At 38.9% G+C, this 17,312-nt stretch overlaps 1 protein-coding gene across 1 annotated transcript in view; it reads right to left on the bottom strand.

The window, feature by feature from the left end:
• CHN2 (chimerin 2) overlaps positions 1-17,312 on the bottom strand; it is a 157,645-nt gene that overhangs the window by 128,176 nt on the left and 12,157 nt on the right. The window lies entirely within an intron of this gene.

Here is a 17,312-nt window from a genome sequence, read left to right as displayed (position 1 = left end):
ACCCTTCTGAATAAATCCTTTATTATATAAACTGTGAAGCACGACTTTTAGAGCCTCACTTGCTCCAGATCTACAGACCATAGTTCACTTATCCTGCTGCAGACGAGGCTTTTATTTCACATCTCCCACTCCTTGCTTTATTCTGGGCTTCTTCTACCATTTCAAAGGAAGCACCTCCCAATGAACCTTTCCTTTGGGATTGTCATTATCCCTAGTAGCTGCCTGTTACTTCTCTGAACGACAACAAATTGCCTTCTTCATGCAGGCCTGGACCTTCTCCTGCTGGATGGATAAATCTCACATCTGTCACCAGTTGTGACAAACACAGCAGCATGCCACAACAGTTTACAGCAAGGACAACCAAGCTTTAACACTACTGTACAAAATATGAGGCTGGAAAGTGGGTCCACAAGACCAGCTGGGATCCCAACACTCAGAAACAGGGTTTCAGTGGAAGTCTCAACTCCAGAAAAGCAATGCAACTTGCATCTGGAATCTTCACTTCAAAGCGGGAAGGCAGGAAAAGAGACCAAAGCAGGTAAGCTCAGGAACTGCTCAGTTAGAATATACCTCAGCTTGAACAGGCACCAATAAAAGGTCATGAAAACTGCAAGTATCACCTTAGAAGTTTTCCAAGATATTCCTCTACAGTTCTGTTTTAAAAAGTGACACATCAGACATGAAAGAGACTTGCTCACATTGCAGAATACATTGCATCACGCTAAAATAACCCCAGTGCAATTGGAAAATTTCTTCATGGAGAATGACCCAATTAAAAACATTTAAACACTAGCTTTCAATCCTGTGCCCACATGCTGATTATGCTCATATATCTCAAAGACAAGTTAACAGATAAATTCAAAGACATGTAAATTTCACACCCCCAAAAACATTCAACAACTGAAATGGCATCAATGGAACAGCTTTTTATGTTCTTTACTTTGAATTTTTGATTGTTAGGGTACATGTAAAATTTGACACATACAGCTATATAATAAGCTTATCTCCGCAAAAATGTAGTTCTCTTAACTTGAGCCCTTGTTCTTTGACAAGGTTGGATGAAGAGTTTTGAAATGAGACGTGGCACTCCATGGCAGTACTCTGTTTGCAAAAAACTGGACAGAACTCAGGCACCTCCTGAACATCCCTTCCCATCCTATATTCTGCTGCACCATCCCAGGGACCCAATAACCTCAGAGTGTGGGACTGGCATAGATTAGATTTTGAGTCAAAGTGCTAAAAAATGTCACTTTTTAATTACCCATCATGCAATAACATCTGCCAAGGCTTCTTGGCAGCAGGCAGAAAAGGCCTCGTCTAGAGTCCATTTCACACCACGTGAATCCACAATCCCCAAAAACCTTGAAGGATTCACATCTTCCATCTTCCTAAGGACAAACTGTGCTAAACTGCTCTGAAGGAGTTGGATCTTCCTACTTTTAAATAATGGGAAAATGTAGACCCTTTTTGTGGTCCTAGGAAAGATGATAGCTTTTAATACTCAAATAATTGCTGGCCAGCTAGCAGGACGTATCTCACTTAGAAATGTGAAATTTGGAACCTTTTTTCTTATATTTCTGTTCAATCCTTGAGCTCAGACTTGTTAAAGGCATAGATGCTTTTTTAGGATGGCTGTTTCTTCCCTACACCATTTCTCCTGAAGGTTCACTCAATGCCTCTAAGCCAGAACTCCGGCACAAAAGAAGCAGGTTGTAGTTCAGGTATGGATGATTTATGGAGTGGAAAAGAAAGTATTTTAGAAACATACAAATACTTAATTATCCAAAATGCATATATGGAGTAATAGCGCTAAAAAGTAGATTTAATCCTAAAGTCCTTAAGATGCCAGAGCTCAATGAAGCTGAATGCTAAGATCCCAATTAGTAAAAATACTTATGTACAAGCTTTGTATTAAGCACCAGTGTAATCCAATGAAGTTTATGAAAAGCATGTTGCCTTAAACAAGAAAAACTTGTGCTGAATACAATGGGAGTTCTGTTTATGCAAGGTAAAATCCTACCTTGAACAAAAAAACAGTATGTAAGAGAGTAATATTGGGGCTGAATCACTAATCTCTCTTACATAAACCTTATTTTCCTTTTCAGAGAATTCTGTTCTACCTTTTAAGGTGTTTTTAGTCTGATGGATATAATAAACTTAATACTTCATCCATAAGGTTTCGGGACATGAGATGTGGAGCATTTAATTCTATTATGGTTTTATCAAAAGAAGCTCCTTTCATTCAGTTAAGGATCAGAAAGAAAGCACTTCTAATCCAATGACTCTTCTAATTTTAGTAATGGAGACCTAATTTAATTTTAGACATGTAGAAAAAAGGATACTAAAAATGAGACATATCAATGAAGGTGTTGTTACAAGTACTGTGAAAAATTGCCTGTTTTATTGTCTTGAAGCTCTGGGAGAAACTGTCTTCACTGAAACTGGTTCCTTCAAGAGCATGAAAACAATGTAAATATACAATAAACTTCATGGAGACATACTAATGATCCACACTCATGCTCATCATTTCAAAGAATATCAAGAGAAACTACCTTGTTTGTATGAAATCTCTGAGAGGAAGAGGAAAATAGTAGTGCTGTGAAATTTTAGTGGCCATTTCCCTTTTCTACATATCCTACTTGCATGGGACTACCTCCACCTGCCACTGCCATCCCAAGCTACGAGAAATTTTGATGCAAATTGGATTCCCACACACACATCCACAGAGGGCAGAGGGGCACAGCACTAAGCACCTGGTAGTACATCACCCTGGTTGCTATGCCTCTTGCGTTCATCAAGCATGTAAATGTGCTAAGAATGCACTAATTACTGCTTTCCCAAGATAATTTTCCCTGTTAATATCTTCAGTTGGCACTGTAGCTACTAGTTGCTGCACTCTCTAACACAGTAGCAGCAATAAAAGGCATCAGTGGTTTACCTAGGAATATTTAGGCTACTGACAGCTTTTTTTTTTTTTTGCTTTTTTCTGAAAACTTGTACTATTTTATTGTCAAATGCTGCCTTTTCAGTACATTCAAAATATCCTAGCAAATGACTTACATCCTGCATTTAGACATTCTGTATCATAAAGATTAAGTTAACTAAGTACTCTCAGCACCCAGCCAATTTCTAATTATGGTAAACCCAGTGACTTGTCAACAGGAATTGGCTTTCCATGATTCAAATCAAGAAAACAGTTCTTATCAGAGCAGATAAAAGAATTTGGTCTATTTTCTAGCACAACATTGATCAAAGATAAAGCCAAGAGGAGGAAAACAGAAGCTTGTGTAGAAAGTAGAACAATATCCTACTAAACACAACTATTTGAGAATTTTCATGTACTTCAGATTTAAGTATTTATATACATTACCTCACAGCACTCATTTAGAATAACTAATTTGCTCTTAGAATTCATACAGCAGTAAACAATCCAAGTTTGTAGCATGTACTGCAGAGCCAACCCAAGTATAAAGTAAAATTCTTGCCTCATAAGTATTTAGATTCTTTTGACAATCAGTAAGAGGGAAGGAAGCAACTGGTGATACAGTACGTCAGATTTTGATTTTTATACTCTGATGTAAAATCATCTTTCAGTATTTTTCAAATTTGCAGGAAAAAAACTTTCAGCTTCCCATTAAGTGCTGCTATTGAATGATTTCACATCATTTTGCAAGCCTGCATTTACTCAAGCTGACTCTCTACATTCAATGGTGACTAATAAGGAAGGACTAATAAGCTTAATTCCCTCTTTCTTTTATGCTTTTAAACAAACAAAAGCCCATGCTTTCTTCCCTCTCTTCTACAGCAGAAAAGGAGGGGAGCACTGGCAGCTCAGGGCCAGGGTAAGGGCAGATGAGAGACTGGCAGATGGAAACCTAATCCTTAGCAACCTTCTCCCACCCCTGCCCCTCCTCCTCCCCAATTCCCCATCCCTCTCTCCTATTAAGACCTGCTGAAGCTGACAACTTGCCTTCAACATCTCCTTCCCTCCCATCCAAAAATGCAACTCTGAGACCTCAAAAGAGGACAGTGGAGGCAGAGGGCTCAGGTAGCTGAACACTGTGGTTTCAAACAGAACACAGAAAGGAGAAAAGGCATCCTGGTAAGTGGGATAAAGAGGAAAGAGAAGAGCAGGAAAGGGAGGCAATGATGGGTGCTTACTAATTTCTGAGCAGACCAGAAGATTAGTGATTAGTGATGAGACTTAGGGAAGAATAAGGGACCAAAAATGTACTTAGCACTAAAGTTGATCAAATTATTTGGAGATTGAAAACAAGTTGGTATAGAGTTATGAAAAAGAATGTTTTCAACTAGGAAATAACAGGTAACTGGCAGCAAAATATTCTCCAGTTCCACCAATCAAAACTTTCTTTTCAAAATACATACTAACATCTATTACCCTCAACACCTTTAAATTACATTGTAAGGAATTTGTCAGGATCCTGAAACATACAGTCTTGGGAAGAAGAACAATTCCTGAAACTTCACCCCACCCAAAAAATTCTTCAAATGGCCCTATTTTACATAGACATTTGTTAAATGTACATAAAGAATAATAGGAAGGAATAAACAGAAAGCAAGTCCACTCCCCCTCTGCGGGCCATGGCTTCACTCTGCTTGTGTCTGTCAATACACTAGGCCTCATTTTCATCTAAAATTGGTGTCATGCTGCAAAATGTAGTCATTCACTTCAAGAACTGCAATTATTGCTGTGCTCACATGCAGCAAAGCACCATCTGGCCTGTTCACAATGCAGGCACAATGCAGGAAGAGTGAGCACTGATGTAAATGGTTTTCCAGTAATACTGAATTCCTCCATAAAATGCAAGTACAGTTGTATTTCAGTAATTACTCACAGAATCAAGCACCCTTAGATGTCAATGAATACTCAAAGATTTTTGAATGAACCCTGCTATCATCTTCTGTTACATTTCAGTCAATATTTCAGGGACCTGGAGAATCATTAAATATTAGAATTTGTATCTATCTGGATGGATTTCCAAAATTTCTGAAAAAATACAAGACTGGCATACCCCTAGGCATATTCAGGTATATTCCTATTTTTTGAGTCAAAAGCAACTTGTGGATTTTTCTAACACACAAGAAAACAGTACAAATCCACGTGGTCATTTCAGTAATAAATTGCACAGCTATTAAGTGCTTAGCATTTTTTACAACTGTTAGCATTTAAATATACATGATCTAATGCTCAAGCCAGCATTTCAGCTATGCCTCTATGAACAGCAATAATACCATTTAAAATGAATAGCCTGCTATAGTCACAGGATGCATTACTGAGCACATAATGAATGCAACTGCTCACACGGATGGTGGTTCCTCCTCTATCCTTCCCTCCCCTCCTCTATGGAAATAGATTAATAGTGATGTGATAACACAGGCAAAGATGCACTGAGAAGCATTAGTTTGGTCACAGACTTTGGTGGTTTTTACACCAGAGTTTAGACGTGGATCAAGCAACTGCTTCAGCAGCAAGAGCAACCCAAGTTGCCAGGAAAGGCTGTAACTCCAAAAATTAGCTACATCAAATTAGCAGAAATCTCACAGAATTATTTGTTTTAAATACATCATTCCCTCTTACACTGAGATGTGGTAAAAATCACTGCTCTTGGCAAAGCCTTATGCCTTCTCAACCAGAATCAGGAGACAAATACTCTGTGGATTTTGGATTTTTCCCAGATCAAAATGTTGGAATACTTGAGAACAAGGTTTCAGTTTGGAGCCAAAACTGATTATAATGCTTAGCAGAAAGCAAGTGGCAATTCACTTACCAAGCTGCCACATTTCAACATTTTGTTATAAGGAATTAAACTTGCAAATTTCAGCATGACTGTGCAGTAGAAGTGAAAAACAAAATGATAAGGACTTCCAACCACAGAAAATTTGTGTTCAAACTCAGATTCAGCTCACTTAGTCCAAGCCATCTGACGCTGTTACAAAATCATTGAATGCAACTCTTAAAAGAAATGAGTGCTGTCTTTTACTAAGCGATGAACCCTCATGTCAAATACCAGGGAACACAGACAAGACCCCAGCTGTTAAAAAGCTGGAGCTCAAGGCTCCAGGGAAGAAGAGAAAGGAGGGAGGGACCCAGGGAGTTCTGTCTGTGCCAGCCTTTCTTTGTCCATAGAGAAAACCCAGTTAATGACTATTAAATCACAATACATGCCAAGGTACTCTAAAAGATCTCATTTGATAGAGGAAAGAAGCCAGCATTGAACTGAGAACAAGTACAACAAGGAATGGACTGGAGAAATGAATAGGAAATTTAAAAAGATAGCACATTATTTGTTCCCAGAAGCACAGCATAAGATGTTGGATACAGCAGGCATGTCCACCATTGTTCACATGATGTCTTTGTTAAGAATGTAATTTAAGTTTTTGTGTAGAATACAATATATAACCGGGACAGATAAATGAATTTCACATCACCCAACTGAATAGTCTGCAACTGGAAGAAGTAATATAAAAATTAAGCTTGTACAGATTGCTTCCAAACACTTCAACAAATATTTACACATTTTGGAATGCCTCTATTAAGTTCACGATAAGAGACTGAAGTCCAGTAAAGTTAAAAAGGCCATTTAAAAATATTAAGAAGGCCATTTAAAAATACTAAGGAAAAGTACTTTTGGAACAATGGCAATACATCTGCTGCATGTCAGTGCATAACACTTTTGGGGTGGAGTTACTTGTGTTTTGCAGCAAGAAGGCAGCCAGTGCATGCAGTCCAAAGGATGATTTACAAGTGTGCTCTGTTATAACATAAAAGGAGGAGAGGAAATCTAATGGCCAGAAATAGAACCACTGTAAATTAAGTAGGGGGAAAAAATGCTACAGAAGCACACGATAAATGAAATGGTAAGTAAAAAGATGGGCAAGTAAAAACAAGGAAGGGAGTATCAACATGACACGGGGATTTCATACAAAAGTGTTCTCTAAGGATGGTGTCAGGCATGAACTGACTGCTGAGGTCAAGGAACCCCAAATTCCTCTCCTAGCACTGACTCTCTGTGAAGTAGGGGCAGCTATTTCACTGTGCTATCTTGCTCTGCAAATCAAAGGCAATGATATTGCCCACCTACCTATCTCTTGGACACAGCAACAGAGAATCAATCAATGTCCTGACAGTACTTCCAACACTGCATGTGAAATACTGGCCCTGCTCAAGCCAGTGGGATTTTTTAATGCTGACTTCAACAGTGCCAGGGTTTTTATCTACAATTTGCTATCAAAAATGTTGGCTGTCATTATTTAAAAGGATTTTGAAGCCTTTTTTCTTAGTTACTTCACAAATCATAATTACTCAGTCCATAGGTCAAGAAACAAATGAGGATGTGGAAATCCCACTCCCTTCCTCCTGACTTGCCTATTGCTGCTGTGAGCAAAGAGTCAGGATTTGACCTGTGCTGACAGTTCTGCTTTCTGCCTTAATAAAGAAGCACCCGGTTCACTGTTACACAGCTAAGATGGATCTTAATGTTCACACTAATAAAAGGTTTTCAGATGTAAAAAGTTGGCATTTCTATGCTGCAATTTTTCCTAAAACAGCTATTCTTCAAATAGAAGAACTCATTAAAGATCCATAATGGAGAGGGAATTAAAAGAGAAATACAAGATCAACAAAAAATATTTCCCACTACCATTATCTTTTTTATTAGACATTTCAAAATGCAAAAGAAGCTGTCAATATTAACATTATGAATCTAAAAACATTCAGAAAAACTGAAATTACAGACAAAAGGCAAAGCAGTTTTCTATGCTAAACAATGCTGCAAAATAACACTGCTGGCACTGTAACTGGGAGATAACTTCATGCCAACATCATGGCTTCTCCATATGTCAGCTAAGAAGACAGAAGTTGTTAGTGAAAACTTCCAGAGTTTTTTACAGAAAGTAGGGGGAGGGGGAAGGAAGGAAAAATCCTAATATGTACAATTATTTTTTTTCATTAATAACACTTCTCTGGAATATTTGGTATGGAATCACAGAAGTGTTTAGTTTGAAAAAGACCTCTAAGGTGAAAGTCCAACCATTAACCCAGCACTGCCAAAGTGACCACTAAAACATACCCTGAAGTTCCACATCTACACAGGTTTAAACAGCTCCAAGGCTGGTGACTCCACCACTCCCTCGGACAGCCTGTTCCAAGGCTTGACAACCCTTTCACTGAATAAACTTTTCCTAACACAGAATTTAAACCTCCCCTGCTGCAACTTGAGGCCAAGTTTCCTCTTGTCCTAGTACTTGTTCCTTGGGAAAAGAGACAGACATCTTTCCTACCTGAAAAGGATTGATCTCTCTGCTGTCCGATTACACTTTGATCCTAACATCTCCAATGCTCAAATGTCAAAATTTGTGGAAATCCTGGTTCACAAAATTTCTTCTCAAGACTGAAAGTAATTCTTGCTACCAGTTTGAACCTCAGTTTGAACCTGTGCTTGTCAAATATGCTACTCTTAACACTTGCAAGCAAGAAAAACTTGTGTAAAGAATTACCTCAGCTATGCAGCAGTCACTGCAATGGAGTGCAAATAAATTTTACAGTACAGTGAAGCCATCATCCCTTTGTATCCTTTTTAGCTTGGAAATTGAATGGTATTTTTATTGAATGTAGATCCTAAAATAGTCAAAGGTTAATATTTTATAAATCACTCTTCATGCTTCAAATGTATTTGCAAAGAAATAAGAAAGAGCTTAGAAATGTACGTAAAAATAATAACCAGGAGCTTCAGTAACAGTATTTATCATTCAACTAAGAAGTAAATGCACAGCTTTGCTGTGGGGGAAGAAGGCATCAACTCTCATATTAGCATAAGCCACCGAGTTCTCTTTTCATGTGTCCCTGTCATGATCAAATGGTTATGCAGTCCCTTCCCACCCTGACATCAAGGTGCTATCTGCCGTATTTCAATTTTTACAAATTTATGTTCTGTTACTTCAAGATGCTGCAGCTAAAAGCATGTCTAGACAGAAAAATGTGGCAGATTCTACCTCTGCTGTTTAAGCCTGTGCATTTTCAAGCCTTAAAATAAAGCTACTGTGTGATAGACTTTGATGATAATCACAGCTGCTCATGAAACATCTGGAGTGAGAAGTGCCAAGTCTGCGTCTTCAGTTTGAAGGTGACTATAACATTGTCCTTTGGATTTGGATTGGGCTGATCTCCTGTGCAAACTCCATGTGTTTCCTGCAGTGTCACCTTTTAGAGAAAGTCCATAAACCAGCACAGTGGATTGTTCAATTCATGACTAATTTTACACCAGCAGCGGCAATGACTTCACTCACAGTGCTAAGCCCCGCTCTGGGGTTCTTGCAGTTCCCTCCCTTACAAACTCCTTTGTAGCAGCAGATGCTTTCTAACTTCCACCACTGACCTGCTGACCTTGCTCTGTGCTGGAAGGCTGTGGCAGCACTTAACCCCCAAATTATTCTTCTAGTGTATCTGAGGCAGTAAAGAGCCTTAATTCCCTGATTAAATGTCTTCCATGAACATAAGTTTTTGGCATCATCAATCAAACCAGCTGGCAGTGTCTCACCTGGCCACAAAATTGGCATTCTTGTAGAAATAAATGGATGGATTTAACAACAATTCTCAAACAGATAGAACTGAAAGTTATTTTGAATTATGGATACTTTAATTTAGATCTGTCTAAAAATATAATTACTTGTTATTGTTAAGGTAAGTTTCAAGATGAAAGGGAAAAATTCTGACTTGAAAGGACAGGAAGCTGAAGTCTCTCAAGTGTTTTCATTAATCACAAAGTTATACTGATGTTGTTTCATTCACAGACATACTTCAAACTCTAACAAATAAATTTTCCCCCTTATTTAATGTATGTAACTAAGCAGACTGAAAGGGATCACATCCTGTCACTCATATAGACAAAGCAAATCAGCTTTCACATTTCTAGAAAGTTGAGTTTCAACTTCGCTCCAAAATGACAGTCCCTGTTTTTCCCATGGGCAACAAAACTTACTGCAATTCATTGCCAATTAGTATTTAATCTAAGAGAGTGAAAAATCTTAAAGACATGATGTTCCTGTAGGTTTATGTGGCTGTGAGACTCAAAAGGCAGGGAAAACTCAAACACTTAAACACCACTGTGTTGAGTGCTTAGAGGGCAGAACCCTACTGGGGATGTCATTCTGTGGACAGACAGACAACCCCTGATGGATTGTACACATTTCCTGAGTAAGCTCACGTACAGATGGAGACTAACAAAAGGACTTGGGCGACTTTCAGCCAACCAAGCCCAAAAATACAGACAGTACATCAAGAAATAGCTTAAAGATTTAGAAGGAGGTGGAGGAAATTAGGAGAGGGAGGCAGGGAGATGGATAGAGAGGAAAATAAGAGCAGATGTGAGGGGAAGGCAGGTAGGGACAATGCCTGGACCATTACAGCTGGGGCGTCACACAGCATCTAACTGGGATCCAGTGTGATGGTAATGAGTAGCTCAGAGCACTCAGGATAAAGAGAGCTAAGATGCTCAATTGTTCACAGAATTCCTTATTTTAGTCCCCATTTCCCAAGCTGTCCACTAGAAACTGCCCAGAAACTGTTGTTAGGACTGAACAGTTCCATTCCAAACAAAAGCCTAGGCATGTGTTATCCCAGATAATAAACAAACACCGTAAGAATAACTGGATGAAACACACAATTGAACCAGCTAATGGAAACAAAATAATCACAGGCGTTATCTCCATGATCAAGAATATCACACAACCCTTAGCTGACCACTGAGACATGCTGTCACTTCATTTTGATGATGCAATCAGCTTTACACAGCTGATCCATGTACTGTGTGGGGACCTGCTGATAGAAGTGATGTTCTGCAAAGCAGAAACGTGTAGCCATATGGAGCTCATTGCAAGAATGAGCCTCTCTTTGCACTCCTGGTTGAATTTCTCACATATCCTCATTATCTGTTATTGAGCATTTGCAGGGATCTAATATTCTGAACCATGGAGCCAATTCCACTCTACTGTTCTCCAAAGCATTTCTAGTCAACCAAAGATATTTTAGAGACAAAAGTGTAAGTGGCATTTAGTCCCTGTTGAAAAGATTTTAAAGTTTTTATGTTTTTCCAACTATTTTTTCCCAGAGTTTAAACGAGTATCTGTGTCATCTCTGAAATTCCCTACATAGCTGTTTGATTTCTAATGCATTGTTTCTCAAGATTCAATGGGACCAAAGTGTCTCATGTGAATAAAGATTTTATGTTCCTTATTTTACTATCATGCCACTTAGGACCATCATGCATTTGAAAACATAAACTTATCAAGTTACTGACAGGTTGAAAAAAGTTTGCAGAATGTGTTCAAGTTAGAGGAAGCCATCTCCTAAAATGACACAGTCTGATAATCTCTCTGCTCTAAAAGTAATCTAAATCTCAGTTGCAAAATATTTAATATATGAAAGAAATTATTCATTCAGCATTTAAAAGCTGTAGTTGAAAAAAATCTCATGGTAAAATATGCCCCCAGTAAATGTTATTTATCTAAAGCTGCTCAAGAGACAGTTTGGGTTAAAAAAGAAAGCAATGTTGCAACGATTAATAATTAACCAGTTTCTAGTAACAGAATTGGATTGGACTTTATTGAATTGGCGAGACAAACTGTCAGCTACACAGAAACTCACAATATTTTTATCACCCAGGTAGTATGAAATATTGAACCTGAAAATTGGCACTATTTCTCCAGGCAGAAAAGTTTTCTTGGCAGTAGCCCAAGTTAATACAATAGGTCACAGAAAATCATCGTTTCCAGTCTACTGTTTCAAAGGAACAGGGAAAAAAAATCACAGAAAAAAGACTGTATCCTTAGGAAAAAATAAAAACAAAACCCAAGTCTTTTCACACAGACAGCAAAGCAGGACTCTAAAATGTTCACGCATCAGTTCACTTTTCCCTACTTTTTTTTTTTTTTTTAATCCTTTGGTTCTATATGGCTATTGCCATCTCTGTTTAATAAGCACATTTCATTTAAATAGCTCTCTTGAGTTCCAGCTCACCATCTAATAAAACACAGCGTGTTTCAGAGATGGGGTAATATTCTAGGCACAAACTGTGTGATTTTATGTTTTGCAAAGTAACATTATATCACATGGTTGATAATTACATTTTAATATTGATGCTGACAGTATCCCATGAAAATGTGCACTCAGACTCTCAACTTTGGAATTTTATGGTTTATCATAACTTGGTAGTAGACAGCACCATTTTTGCTTTGTTTTTAGTAGAGAATATAGTTGGTTTGGTTTAGTTTTCTTTCTCAGAAAGCTCCCAGTATGGTCAGCTGTCCTGAAATTCAAAAAAATATCCAAAGATGCTCTATTAAAACTTAAAAATGGCTCAGATACTAAAGAATTAGCAAAATCCGTGTACAATTGATAAGGTTAATATGGTTTGTTACATGAAAGGAGTGATACAGGCCACAAAAGGTTTACAGTTCTGAATGAGGGGAGGAAGGGTGCAGGGCAAGATGAGGAACTGAAGAGAATACCTGGGCTTTTTGGAAAGCCTCTGCAAGCAAAGCTGTTAGAAATTATCAACATGTCATGTAAAGTGCATGAAGGGAAAGAAAAGCCATATTTAAGGCGAGGAGACCATTGCTAAGCAAAGGCCATAATGAGATTTCTGCTTTTCACTGTCAGCCCCGCTTCCCAAGCAGTGCTGGCTGCCAGCTCACAGAAGGACAAGAGGCGTGCCAGCGCCGCGAAAGCACGGCAGCGGGAAGAGCACGCACCAGGAGCAGGCAGCAGGCTGGGACACCACCTCTCTCTGCCACCACCAAGGTGCTCAGCCTGCTCAAGCTGCCTCCTGGAGCTGCACACTGTGACCCCACTCCACACATCCTCTCCAGTGCTGGGGATTACTCTGAGCAAGGTGAAAAGGATTGCCATAATCAAGGGGAAAATAGGGAGCAAGGGCTGAGATGGAGGGGAGCTACACACAGCATGGCAGGTGCTCTCAGGAGGAACATACTCCCCAAGGAGATGCCTCAGGAAAGGCAGAGGTGAGGACACATCATCCCAGTCAGATGGAAGCCTCTGGGGTGTTATTTCTGCTGCTTCTGGAATAGACCTCCCTAGCCATTCACAGGAATATATTTCAGTGTCTGCTTTTCCTTAACTAACATAGAGCCCCACCCCTTACAATCATATAAAAAGTGTTAATAAACTACAAGTAAGCAACCTGAAACCACACATCCTATACCTCTTTGTGTCATGGGGAAACTGAAAGGTGCTGTGGCCAGCCAAGAGGTGCTTCTCAGAGAGGAATATTTCCAGGCTGCTCGGTCTCTGCACATTACTCACACAGCTCAGCTATTCTCTTGCAAGGTCTAAAAATAAATTTGCTTTCAGATAAAGCTCAGTGTTGTAAATTTCAAACGCATGGAGGAATGTTCAGAAAGTCAGCATGGAAAAAATTATATTACCATAAAGAGAGCTCACATTTGAAGTTTAAAGAAGAAAGTTTACAGAGCAAGTGCTTATTGCCTGGAACAGGTCAGATCAAGATTAATGGCTGGGTAATGTGACAGCTTCTGAGTGCATGTATATGTTTCTGTAGTCTACCATTATATTTAAACAAACTGACTCATTCTAGTTTAAAGAAGAATGCCTGTTCACTGTTTCATCTTTGAAATGTATTACCTTCTTTTAAAATATTTGCAAATCATGAATCCCTCTTAGTTTCTCTTCCCTTTGAGCTGCAGTGTCAGTGGTGTCTTATGGTGCAGTCCATAACACCTATGCTAATGAGACCTAATCCATTACCCCTATGCTTCTGACACTCTAAAAAGCTTTTTCATCAAAAAAAATACCACAGTTAAGTGTCAGGACTTTACTAAACTTGTTTGGACCACATCAGTCCACACTTATTAAGGCTCTTCACTAACACTTACTGACTCCTCAGCTGGATTTTTGACAGTCAGATATGACTAAGACATGCAGTTTTAGGGGAGTGCTCCAGATCCTTCCTGGAATAAAGTTTTTCCACTTTGGTTCCAAAAAAAGTATGTCTAATTGTACAAGCAGTCTTGCTAAACCATTTCCATCTAAATTCCAAACCACAGTAGGTCAAAACTGAGATCTCCCTTCCCAGACTCTGAGTACAAAGGCAGCTAGGCTGACCCTGAGGCAACCAGAGGAGCTGAAGCTGGCAGCATCACGTCTGAAGAGACAGTTTCTGCTGGTTTAGAGCCTGATAAAAACAAACAAAACCCAGCTTTGACTGCCTATAGTCTACACTTAGAATTATTCCTCTTGTCAAGAACAATTATCTGCTCCCTATCTATGATGAACAGACACACATGCTTACACAGTCACACTCAGTTCTTACAGTCTGGACATTTTTAATGGGTTTGTAACTGTAGCTGATGTTGATACATACACCAGGAAATTTTGACAGGACTGATAAAACCTTCAAAATCTGATTTTCAAGTCACCCTGGAGGATACAATAAATATTGCTAAAAGGAAACTAGCTAAATGGGGAAGCTAAGAGAATTAAACCTTCCCAGGTAATATGGTAAACAGGGATACCACGCTGGAGGCTGAGTGCAAATACATGCCACACAGCACAGAAAGATTTGGGAAAGTGGTAAAGCAAGCCTGTGTAGCTGAACAGCAAGGTATGAGAGGCTGTGAGAAGCAAACAAAGCTGGTGTCACATCCAAATGAAGGAAGTAGGAAGACTCATGACCTATTGTTGGCTAAATTATTTTTAAAAATCAACCCAAAACGAAAGCTAACTTAAACCACAATTGAGTAAGTCAAAAGACAGCTTGCAAAATGACTGTGAGAAGAACTAACCACAGCCCCTTTTTCACATCTGAATGCAAAACCTGTCATTCTGACCAAGAGATCATCAAGGGATAAAAGCAGCACTTAGAGCAGAAAGTAAGTATTTTGAGCTCTGCATACAGAGAACCCAGAACCAAGAGAAGCTGACATGTCAGAACATTTCTTTGTGAGGTACTGGTCAGATCATCCATCCAGATTTCAGTGGAAAAGGCTACGGAATGAATGTATGAACAAGAACAACTTGCACAGATCAGAAGATACTATGAAAGCATTCTTAAGGAACTCATGGATGAAACAGCACTAGCACTCTGAGTAACTGCCTCTTTTAAAACTGCCTCAGAATCAAAGGACTGCAAAATGACTTACACCATGACCATTTTACAAAGGACCCCAAGACAAAGCCCAAAAAAAAACCCCAGATAGTCTCAAATTGATAGAAACTATTGAAAAGAACAGTACTGGCAGACACATGGTAAGATGTTATATTAGGCATGTCAACACAACTCTCATAAAAGCATGAAAATACAAATTAAAAAGGAAAGCAAATATCAAGGAACCAAGAACTCATTCTAACTTCAGTGAAATAAATAGGAAATGCATTCATCGCATGATGACTGTTTTAATTTCTGGTCCATTTTTATAAGATTAACTGAGGACAGGAAAAGAGTAATAAATGTAGATGACCAGACAGGTAGGCCACTCCAAACAAGGATTGGTCAAGTACCCTCTGACTCTTCAGGCTAGAAAAGAGCTGATGGTTGCATAATGATAAAGGGCTTTATGCTGCTTCAGATTTCACACATGTATAAAAAAATATTTTTTACTGTTTATTGAGCAAGACATTTTGACAATGTTCTGCAAAGGGTTTGAGATAGTCTCCTCATACTTGTACCACTGTAAGGCTGATTTTTATATTCCTCTTACTAAGCCTGTCCAAAGGAAATACACCCCTGAAAATATAAACCCCACAGTAGCACTACAGATTCAGACATTTATTTGCAGATCTGGTTTGATTCCCTCTTCGCTGCCAGGAACTGAACACTGCTCTGCCAGGTCAACTGCTAGAACTTCTCACAGAACACTTACAGGCAGAATCTCTGATGGAAGGAAGGACCCAGCTGATTGTCCCCAAGGTCAGGCCCCTTAGGATTACAGATTAAAACACTGGTATGTTTACTAGACAGAAGGGTGAAGGTCTGGCTGTTTTTGGAGCAATGGGATGAAGACAGGCTGGCTTAAAATTCGGTTTGGTTTCAAGCAATAACCTCACTACAAAGCTCTTTTTTTCTCAGCATTTCAGAAATTTGGTACAGGCCTGAAGATGAGTTTCTCATTCTTTCCCAGAGTTCCCTCAAATGAGAGCTGGCATCTCCCATTACATGGACTGCAGGCTCCAATGAATCACAGGATACAGTAAACTGAGCTGACTACTAAGTCTTACCCATAAGATCATATTTCTTTAAGTTTGTCACAACCTGGCAGGTAATCAGAAAGAAAATGCCCTTGCTCTTGAGCTTATGGGAGCTCTAGATATACAAAAAGTCCTGAAGTCATTCCTGCTTGACATCTCACAAACAGACTCAGTATCTGCAAGTAAGATAAACATATTCATGGTGGGAAAAAATCTGTTCAACTAAAATATGCAAATGCTTTCAGGCTTGCATGTCGTTGATATTTTGGAAAGGTTTTGTGCGCCCACGATGTTTCTCCTTTCAGGGATGGTAGGGGACATGCCCAAATCGCTACCTCAGCAGCTGCTATTCCAAATGGTGCTCCACAGCCCCAGAAATGAACAGCACCAACTTCCCTAAGTACGTAGCAGTGAATAAATCTGTTCTGAAATGTTTACTCTGGAACAGTCTGATCATCAAGGATGTGGAAAGTCAGCATCAGAATAAGTAACTGTTAGAACATAAATCCAGGATAACACTGTTCATGTGATTGACATCTCCTGCAGTTACTTAACTGGTTTAAGCATAAGTCTACCTAACCCCAAGCCTAAGCACAGAAAAGCTTTACATCTGGGGGAAGACAGTACATGTGAGAAAGGAGCAGTAAACAAAAAGAAATCTATCTAAACTTTACTGACACAAAACATGTTGTAAACAGATTTAATAAAAAGAACCAAAAACGTATAAGACAAATTAGGACGCATTATTACACAACACCAAAATAAGGTAGATGATATGAATGGGGGAAAAAATATATCCTTTATATCCCAATGAAGTCTGAGGAGGGACTGCAATGCATTTGCTGATGAACAAACAATGTTTCCTGATGAATCTTCTATTTTTTTTCTATTTAAACTTTAATTTTATTCATGATAGTAGCTGAGTAGTTCCATTTTTCTGCCTAATTTCTTCCCAGTTGTGAAACAGGTGCTGTGAAGATTAGTTAAGTATTTACAGGGTGATGAAAAAAAGAGTTTTAAAAGAAATCCTGCTGTTACCAAGCTTTTAATTATATATTATAGTATTTCCGGT

The sequence above is a fragment of the Zonotrichia albicollis genome, chromosome 1, assembly GCF_047830755.1.
Source record: "Zonotrichia albicollis isolate bZonAlb1 chromosome 1, bZonAlb1.hap1, whole genome shotgun sequence".
In the NCBI taxonomy this organism is placed as follows: Eukaryota; Metazoa; Chordata; class Aves; order Passeriformes; family Passerellidae; genus Zonotrichia; species Zonotrichia albicollis.
Note: the sequence above shows the minus strand (reverse complement) of the source record. Positions and strands in the feature narration are given on the sequence as shown.